Source organism: Falco biarmicus, chromosome 3 (assembly GCF_023638135.1).
Source record: "Falco biarmicus isolate bFalBia1 chromosome 3, bFalBia1.pri, whole genome shotgun sequence".
Classification (NCBI taxonomy): domain Eukaryota; kingdom Metazoa; phylum Chordata; class Aves; order Falconiformes; family Falconidae; genus Falco; species Falco biarmicus.
This window is the reverse complement of record NC_079290.1, coordinates 77,371,547-77,379,777: the sequence shown is the minus strand read 5'-3', so window position 1 is coordinate 77,379,777 and position 8,231 is coordinate 77,371,547. Positions and strand designations below refer to the sequence as shown.

At 42.7% G+C, this 8,231-nt stretch overlaps 1 long non-coding RNA gene across 1 annotated transcript; it reads left to right on the top strand.

Moving 5' to 3' along the window:
• Positions 1-1,851: 1,851 nt before the first annotated feature.
• Positions 1,852-7,919, top strand: LOC130147070 (uncharacterized). Its single transcript, XR_008821098.1, has 2 exons — positions 1,852-2,602; positions 7,290-7,919. It is a non-coding gene; the product is annotated as an uncharacterized LOC130147070 (long non-coding RNA).
• The last annotated feature ends 312 nt before the right edge of the window (positions 7,920-8,231 follow it).

Here is an 8,231-nt window from a genome sequence, read left to right as displayed (position 1 = left end):
ATCCAGCGTGAACGCTCAAAGGGAGCTGCCATATTTATGATTTCTCCAGCCTCACAAGAGCAAGGAAGGCTGATGAACAATGACTGAAGCACAGCTGAATGAAATGCATAGAATAAAGAGGGCAAAAATCAAATACTTTCTGAGCCTGAATTCCTAAAGAAATGAGGTCTATGCGGTCCTGCTTGTCTGGGCAAGGATGTGTGTGTGTGCGGCAGGTTGCTCCCTCCACAAACCCCACACCAGAGTTTGCACCCTCTGACCTGCTGCCAATGACTTTTGGCAGGGGGGTCGGCAGTCTTGGAGGCAATTCAGTTTGTCCATGCTGGATTGAAACCAATGCTTATGCTTCATGGGTGGAAAGGCTAATAAACTCACCTGTTACTAAGCATCAGACTATGAAAACAGGGCGGAGGGTTTTGAGAACGGCGCCTACTTGTTCTGCAGCTCACAGAAGTTCCCCTCCACAGCTTACAGTGGCTATTGCCAGGCTGAAAATATCTCTGTGTTTATTTCAAATGCATTTTCCAGCTTCTGCAGGAAACAACACTTCTGATGTGCAGGTCACCTGGGAAGAGGTAGGTACAGTCACTGAGTCTGATTCTGCCACCCGCTGGTTTCTCTGAAACTATCTGCAGATGCTCCTCCATGGGGTGGGATTGATGCTTCACATGGGGGAATTGTTCTCTGACCAGAAGACGCAGGCAGCACTCACATGGCGGGCACTGCTTCTTGTGAATTACACCAGCGCACGTGCAATGCGAAGTGGGTGCTTGACTCTAAAGTATCTGTTCTTTAATTTGTGGTGGTGAAGTTCAGGCTCCTCAGTAAGTGGAGAAAGTGAACATCACCATATATGCAATGTGGACAAACAGTGTTGGAAGGGTTTTCTAAGCTGTACTCTGCCATGTAGTGAATGATGTTTGGATTTCACAGACCCATAAGTGGCAAAACTGGGGTTTGGGAGGAGCAAAAAGTTTTCAAAAATCTGCAGTTAGAGAACTATTTTGCAAGATCTACTATTTTGTACATATCCAAGTGGTGTTGCTTCCATTAAGAAGATCCCCAAAGGTGCTGCTTCCACAGCAGGCAAAGAAATACATAATAATGAATGCAATGACATCAAAGACAGTCAATTACCTGTGTTTGTAACTAATGCGATCATGGTGCAGCTGTGATAAGTGGATATTAACTGTTTCTTAATGCAAATGACAGCAGCGCTCAGAATTTTGCATTCATGTTTGTAACATAGTAAGAAAGGACAATTGTCAAAACAGTGGCTAATATCAAACACCTCCATCCAGAGAAGGCTGTGAGCACACTATCTGATGTTCAGAGGTGAAAAGGCACTAGCAGCTTTCATTTCATCACTTTGAAAATCAGATCACTTGCTCGGGGGCTGCTGTGATTGATAATGCCAGTGCTTGCTTCAGAAATATCTGTTCTCACACCTCTGTGAAGAATATCCAGAAGAGTAGTCCAGGACTAGGGAAGAAGTTTTGGTCTACAGTGCATCTGAACAAAGTAGAGCTCACACCAGGGTACTGATTATTTCAGGTCTGCAGAATTGAAGAAAGCCCTCTGTCCCCACATGCGGTATGAGCTTTCATTCAAAAACCCTCCCAAACAGTAAAAACTTTTGACTTGATTGCAGCCATTAAAGCAAGATTAAATGTATAACCAATGTGTAAACTGAGATCCCTTTGACTCTGAAGAGGGCCTGAAGCAACGATTCAAAACTATGTGAACTTTCAACTTCAGCTCACTCAGGGCTGTGGGGCTCTTCAGTTGTGAAGCTGTGTTTTTTCAAGCTTGCTTTTTTTTTTTTTTTTTTTTGCTACAGGGTTCATTATTTTGCAGAGGATGGGTCTTTCTGCCCTGTAGGGATCTATCTATCACTGCTGACTCTCTGCATCTTCTCCACATGGAAGAAGTAATTGGATTGTACTTTCTGCACACGACCAAGACAGCAGGGAAACCTAGAGCTGTAGGCTAAAGAACTAAGCTGTCCAGAGGATAGAGAAGCATCTGATGCCTAAGAAAACTAAATGGCTTTTTCTAACCACAAGATCTTTCCTTTCTTTCTATGGAGAAGCTGGGACATGCTGAACTGCACTCACCGGGCTGCACTGAAACTTGGGAAGGTCCATGAAGCCTTCAGGGAGTCATGAAAAACATAACCACCCAAATAATCCCTGCTGAAAACCAGCCCAGGGGCATTAAATGTCTGTGAATACATGAAACAATAAATCATGCTGTGGAATGCTAACAGTTAGGGGCATTTCTTAAAATTACAATACAGAGGCATTACTGTGAAATATGGTGGTGTTTTCACAACATTAGGACCTCTATGTCCTACCACATAGGTGGGGTATATGGTTATGCAGGAGCAACTGCAACCCTTAAGGCCAGAAAAAATAAAAAAACCCCACCCAGTTATTTCATATATTTCCAGATAGGGTTGTATCTATAATTATACCATTACAAACTTCCATGTTTTAACCATAAGCATTGTGCTGTTTCTTTATTTAAAGACGCCAGAATTCTGACATTATCATGTTGGAGTGATTTGGGGAAAGTGGTGAGATTGCCAAGACATTATGCTGTAAGTCTTTAAAAGTTTAGTAGATTTATTCTTTTCGTTCAAACGAATGCCTGCTTGTCATTGTCAGCCCTCCACTGCTTGTCCCCCCCTCCGCCTCCTTACATCCAAGTGTAAAAAAAGAAGCTGTTTGGAGTTTGATGTGCTGCTTGTAGCTATGTTAGAAAAACTGTACTATTCTGGGAGGACTTGGGCTTCTCCTGACAGCTCTTCCAGCTTTAGCATCATGCATGGTTTTAATGTCAGCTGTAAGAACATTCATTGGTCTCCTACCAAGCCCCACCAGCAAAAACCCAAGTGCTGGCTGGTCTTTTGCATGGTCTGACGAATGTGTGCGTGTATGTGTGTTCATGAGTGTCTGCACATGGACGTATGCACGCACACTCATTTATTTGCATGAAGGAGAGGTTTAATGGTCAGCTTTCTGCCATTACAGCAGATTCATCTTTCTGATCTGGTATAGACCAGTGTCTGGCTTGCTCTAACGCACAACACTGAAATGGATTTGCAGACCTGAACGAACCACTGCCGAAAGATGTGCCAGTGGGATGTGTTGCTTTGCCCTGGACAAGCCATCATCTCCCTGTGTCCCTGCAGTGGGGGCATGGAAGGGTGGTACATACCCACATAAAGACCTGTGCCTCAGGAGACACACACACACCCCCCAGGCTGTGGCACTTCAGATTCATATGAGGACTGCTTTGCACAGGAAACGAACAGTTTAATAATTGAAAGAAAGTAAAAATAGTAGTACTAATAACAGCAACAATAACAATAATAATTGTAATGAAGAGAGGGAGAGAAAGTAATAAAACCCAAGGGGGAAAATCAAGCAATGCACAATACAGTTGCTCACCACCTGCTGACCAATGCCCCGAGTAGCAATCAGCAGCTCCCAGCCAATTCCCCCAGTTTATATACTGACCATGACATTCTATGGTATGGAACATCCCTCTGGCTAGCTCAGGTCATCTGTCCTGGCTCTGTTCCCTCCCAGCTTCTTGTGCATCTCCTCACTGGCAGAGCACGGGAAACCAAAAAGTCATTGACTTAGAGCAAGCACCGCTTAGCAACAATAAAACATCAGTGTGTTACCAACATTATTCCCATACTAAATCAAAACCACAGCACTGTACCAGCTACTAAGAAGAAAATTATCCCAGCCAAAACCAGGACACTCCTCAATAAATATTTGTATCAACCCTGACTGGAATAAAAGCACCAACACACGGGGAAAACCATCTGCTATTATTTTCCACTTCTAAAGAACACAAATCTGCATGATGAGCCAAATTCTCCTATTGCAAAGATTATTTGTTACATGAAACAGCTAGAGCAGCAGAAAGAAACCATTCCTGGAATTTACGAGGAAAAAAATTATTCTTTACAGCAGCAAAACACCATTGTGCCACTCAGTGTATTAACATTCACAGTGAAAGATGGCAGTTGCAAAAATGTGGGGGAGTACCATCAAATCAGTATTTCTTAAACAGTTTTGGAGTGTGCAAGTTGATATTTTTTAATAATAATGGAGAGCATAAAATGTTCTGATTTGTCAGAATTTCTGAGGGGGCAGATTCAAAGGTCTGTATCACTTAATGCCTCCCAAGCTCCAGCTGAATGGAAGGTGAACAAACAGGACAACTCAGGGTGTTGTACTTACAAGCTGGATGAGTTATGTTTTGTTTTCTTACTTCTTTTTTAAGCAAATAAGTAATTTAAATGCTGCTATGATGGAAAACTAAAATTACATAGTACCATACACAGATCTCCTACAGATAGTATGAGCTGGCATATATCTGCATGCATGCATTCATGTTGTAATTTAAAAAATAACATCACCCCAAGCTCAAAAAGTTTAGGGACTTTCTCTGAGAGAAAGTATTTGCCTTGGAAAGAGGACCTTTGTAATGAACATCAATATAGCAGCCCAAAACAGCATTTAAACCTTTACCAGCAAGATAATGGCACATCAAAGAAGTTAAATTGATCTTCCTGCCTTCCATCGCAAACATTGCTGCTCCAAGGCCAGCCTCCCTTTCTCTGTGCTGACAACTACATGGTGTTTCTTATTGCCATGAGAGTATGTTGCATGCCATCTTTATGACTACCCTCTCTCTCCATCTCCACACATCTCAGTTACAGTCAAAGGTTTAGATTGACAGGAGCAGAATTTTTGCATGGGCAGTGATGCTGTGAAATGCAGTGAAACCAAAGAAACACAGACCTTTATCTTGTGAGCAGCCACAGACACTGGGGATTTCAGCATGCAGTACGGCTGAGACTAAACTTGGTATCATAACAAAGCGTGGGTCTAAATAAAAACTGCCTTAAACTCCCAGGAGGTTTGCTTCTACACGATGACAGTTGTTAGAGAGTAGCTCTCCTACAGAAACAACCATACCAAATATAGCATGCTGGAGTAAATGCGAGAGGCAACACTGGAAGAAAACTAAAATGTTTTGCTTGCTCTCTGCAAGCTATTTCTGCAAGAGGCCACGGATGCCATATCTGAAGGTATTTGTCCCTCTAGCTCTGTGATTCCCTCAATTATTAAGACAATGCAGCCATTCTCAGAAGCTCCAGATCTTTCTTGAGGCCATGCTTTGGGCTGGGGGACTCCTTCATATGCTAGCCCCAGAGAAGCTAGTGAGCAGTTTTCTCTCCCAGGTGACTGCCAATTGCTATGAAAGGAGGCCACCAGGAGACCCTATTGATGTCACCTTTTCTGCTCGTCTGCTATTGATCATTTGCATATCCAGTCTTGATTTAGGTGTGCATTCATGCAGGTAGCAAGATGCAGCTAGGAGAGGAATCATCTTGCCCACTTTACCACAATGGTATGTTTTCTGGTAACTTCCTTGCTGCCTCTTTCCTCCTGCTCTGCTCAGGATGGCATGTGGGTCCCTCATACAGCTACTATGACCTGCAGAAACTTTTCGGGCACGTACAAGCTGCAGGACCTGGAAGACGACAAAGTGGAGACCTTGACTGGAAGCCTCGATACACCAAAGGCAAAGGCAAAGCTCACCCTGTCCTCAGAAGGCCTGGATTTTCACCTGCGGGTTTCAAAGCACTGGATGCAGCAGCACTTGCAAAGATGTTTCTAGGAAGATTCATTCCTTGGCCTTTTTATTATACACAGGCTTCCTCCTTTGCATCTTCTTTTTTGATCTTTTTAGTGTAATTGTGTTTGGAGCCATTCAAACTTCAGCACAGAAGCAGAACTCAGCAAAACCCCTTGTACATCAGTATGAAACCCTAGCTAGAAATGGTTTTGACTGAGGTTGGGCCAGCTTTCACCTGCCCCAAGTGATAACCCTTTCAGCTGTCCTGCGGAGCGATCTTGTGGGAAAACGCTGCAACTGGCTGACCCTGGTGTGGCTTCTTGGCAAGCCAGATGAAAACACAGCCACACTGATAAACGCTGCTGCCGAGCTGTGCAAGGGATAAGATGTCCAAACGCTTTTGTGTCCCCACGAAGTCAGTGTTCCCACACTGCAAAATGTGAGTCTTGTTTGCTATGGGGCAAGGACAGAAACCGCCACCCTGGTGAGCAGTACTTTCCCTAATGACCCTTGCTATAACATGCCCCTATAGGTGCCACTGGGAGTTTTGCCTAAACAAAAGCTAGACTTTGGACTGCTATAAAACAGGAGATGTCCTAGGGGAGTTTGCATGCCTCTGAGCAACAGCTGGGCAGCCCATGCCACCTGTGGCCGCCAGCACTGCGGGGCTCACCTGACGCTTAAAACATCATCAACAGGTTAGGCTATAAGCCCACACCATTTCATTTTAAAATTAATTTTCTGAGTAATAGGAGTACATTCGCGCTTGGAAACTGCAGAGCCCTTAGCATCTTTTTTTGATTTCAGTGCTAGAAAAAAGCTGGGACAAAGCACCAGGGTATATTTTTTCTTGGCTGAACTCTTGTAGACCAAGTTTCAGTCCAGAGTGGTATTTTCGCGTGACTCAGAGGTAAATTTCTGAACAAAGAGCTTTATGATATAGAGGTGATACTGTAAAAAGCGTTTAACTCTAGCTGTGCTGGAGGTGCCTTTGAAAACTTCTGGCATCTTTTCTTTCCTTCTCAAAGCAGTGCTTGTAAATGGGTTGAAAACTTCCTCAGGGATTTCTGTAACAAAGTGGGTAAAAATTTAAGTGCTTTGTAATCTCAATGGGAAGACTTAGTATCAGGTAGAGTAGATAATTTGAATTACTTAGAGCAATCATGCTTTTGAAAGCCTTACTTCATTCTTGTGAAAACTAGTTTGTAGCAAAATTACCTTCCGAAAGCTTCTTTGCGTGGCCCCTAATGAACTTCTGGTTTATGTGTAGTTTGTAGATATGACTTCTCTCTCCTAATGTAGTTTTCTTCCATTTATTCAAGTCAGATTTCTGTTTTAAGGGGAAATATTATGTAGTGTAGATAGCCGCTGTGGAGGAATTACTGCAAATATCTCATTTGTAACGCTTTTGTTCTTCCACTCAGAAACCCGCATCTCACTTCTCCATGGAGGAGAGGATATTGTGTTTGACTTATTACAAAGCCTAAAGCATTCTTAAGATTGACTGCAACTAATCACTGAAATATGCCTTCTCGTTTCGGAAATGTTGTGACTCTTCAACATGGGAAAAGTGCTTCCTACTTCAAAATGTATTTCACTTATTTTTTTCTTTTTCCCCAAAGGTTAGGTCTGGGCCTGTGTGCCTCCCTCATCAGCATAACCATTAATCTCATCAAGACTAAGGACATGAGGAGGATGAGGCCTCCAGTACCTGACGGTGAAAGCATGGTAGCACAAGGCTCGAAACTGAAAGCAGCCAGACTTTGGACAAAGAATGAGTAGGGAAGTTGCTGAGATCTCCACACAGGTGTCTGACACCACTCCCACCAAGGTGGGTGCAAAACTATCTCACAACTCAGCTTCCCTTCCCCAGTCCCTGAGGATGCAGCTTCCACCAAGACAGATCCCATCTTTGCCTTCCCAGGTAAGGCTGGGATACCAGTATGAGAGAGAGTTGGGCAAATTTTGTCATTTTTTGACATACCATAACTTTGCTATTTTTTCCATTCTGATATTTTTTGTCATGACAGCACTACACTCAAATATCTATGAAACTATTTATTTATGTAGTCTTTTTAAATTATACAGGACTATGGATGGAATGAGTAGTTTACTGAAGGATAATGCTTAAGAAAGGGAAATCAGCTACTGTGTTGTGGTTTAGAAAGCAGACCACTAAACTAATGTTGTTTTCCAACAAGCCACTCTGAGTTACAGGATAGAATAAAAGTCATCTCAAAAAAAAAATGAAATAAACTTATGCTTCAGGGCATAAACAAGCTTTGTAAAAGGTTAGGATAGGAACAATATCCCCTTCTGAGACATTACTTTATAATTACAGAATATGGGACTGCTTGCATCTTTCTCTGAGGGGTCTAGTGCTGCACTTTTAGATACTAGGTAAAGTAATTTTTAAAATTTATAGATCCTTCAACTTCTTTCAGTGGAAATACAGGCTTTCAATGACATTTTACACAGGTCAGTTGCTATGTAGAGACCATGAACTCCATTTCCTCAATCACATTTCATGACCACATTAGAGGTAGTCCACAGATGCCCAAGGA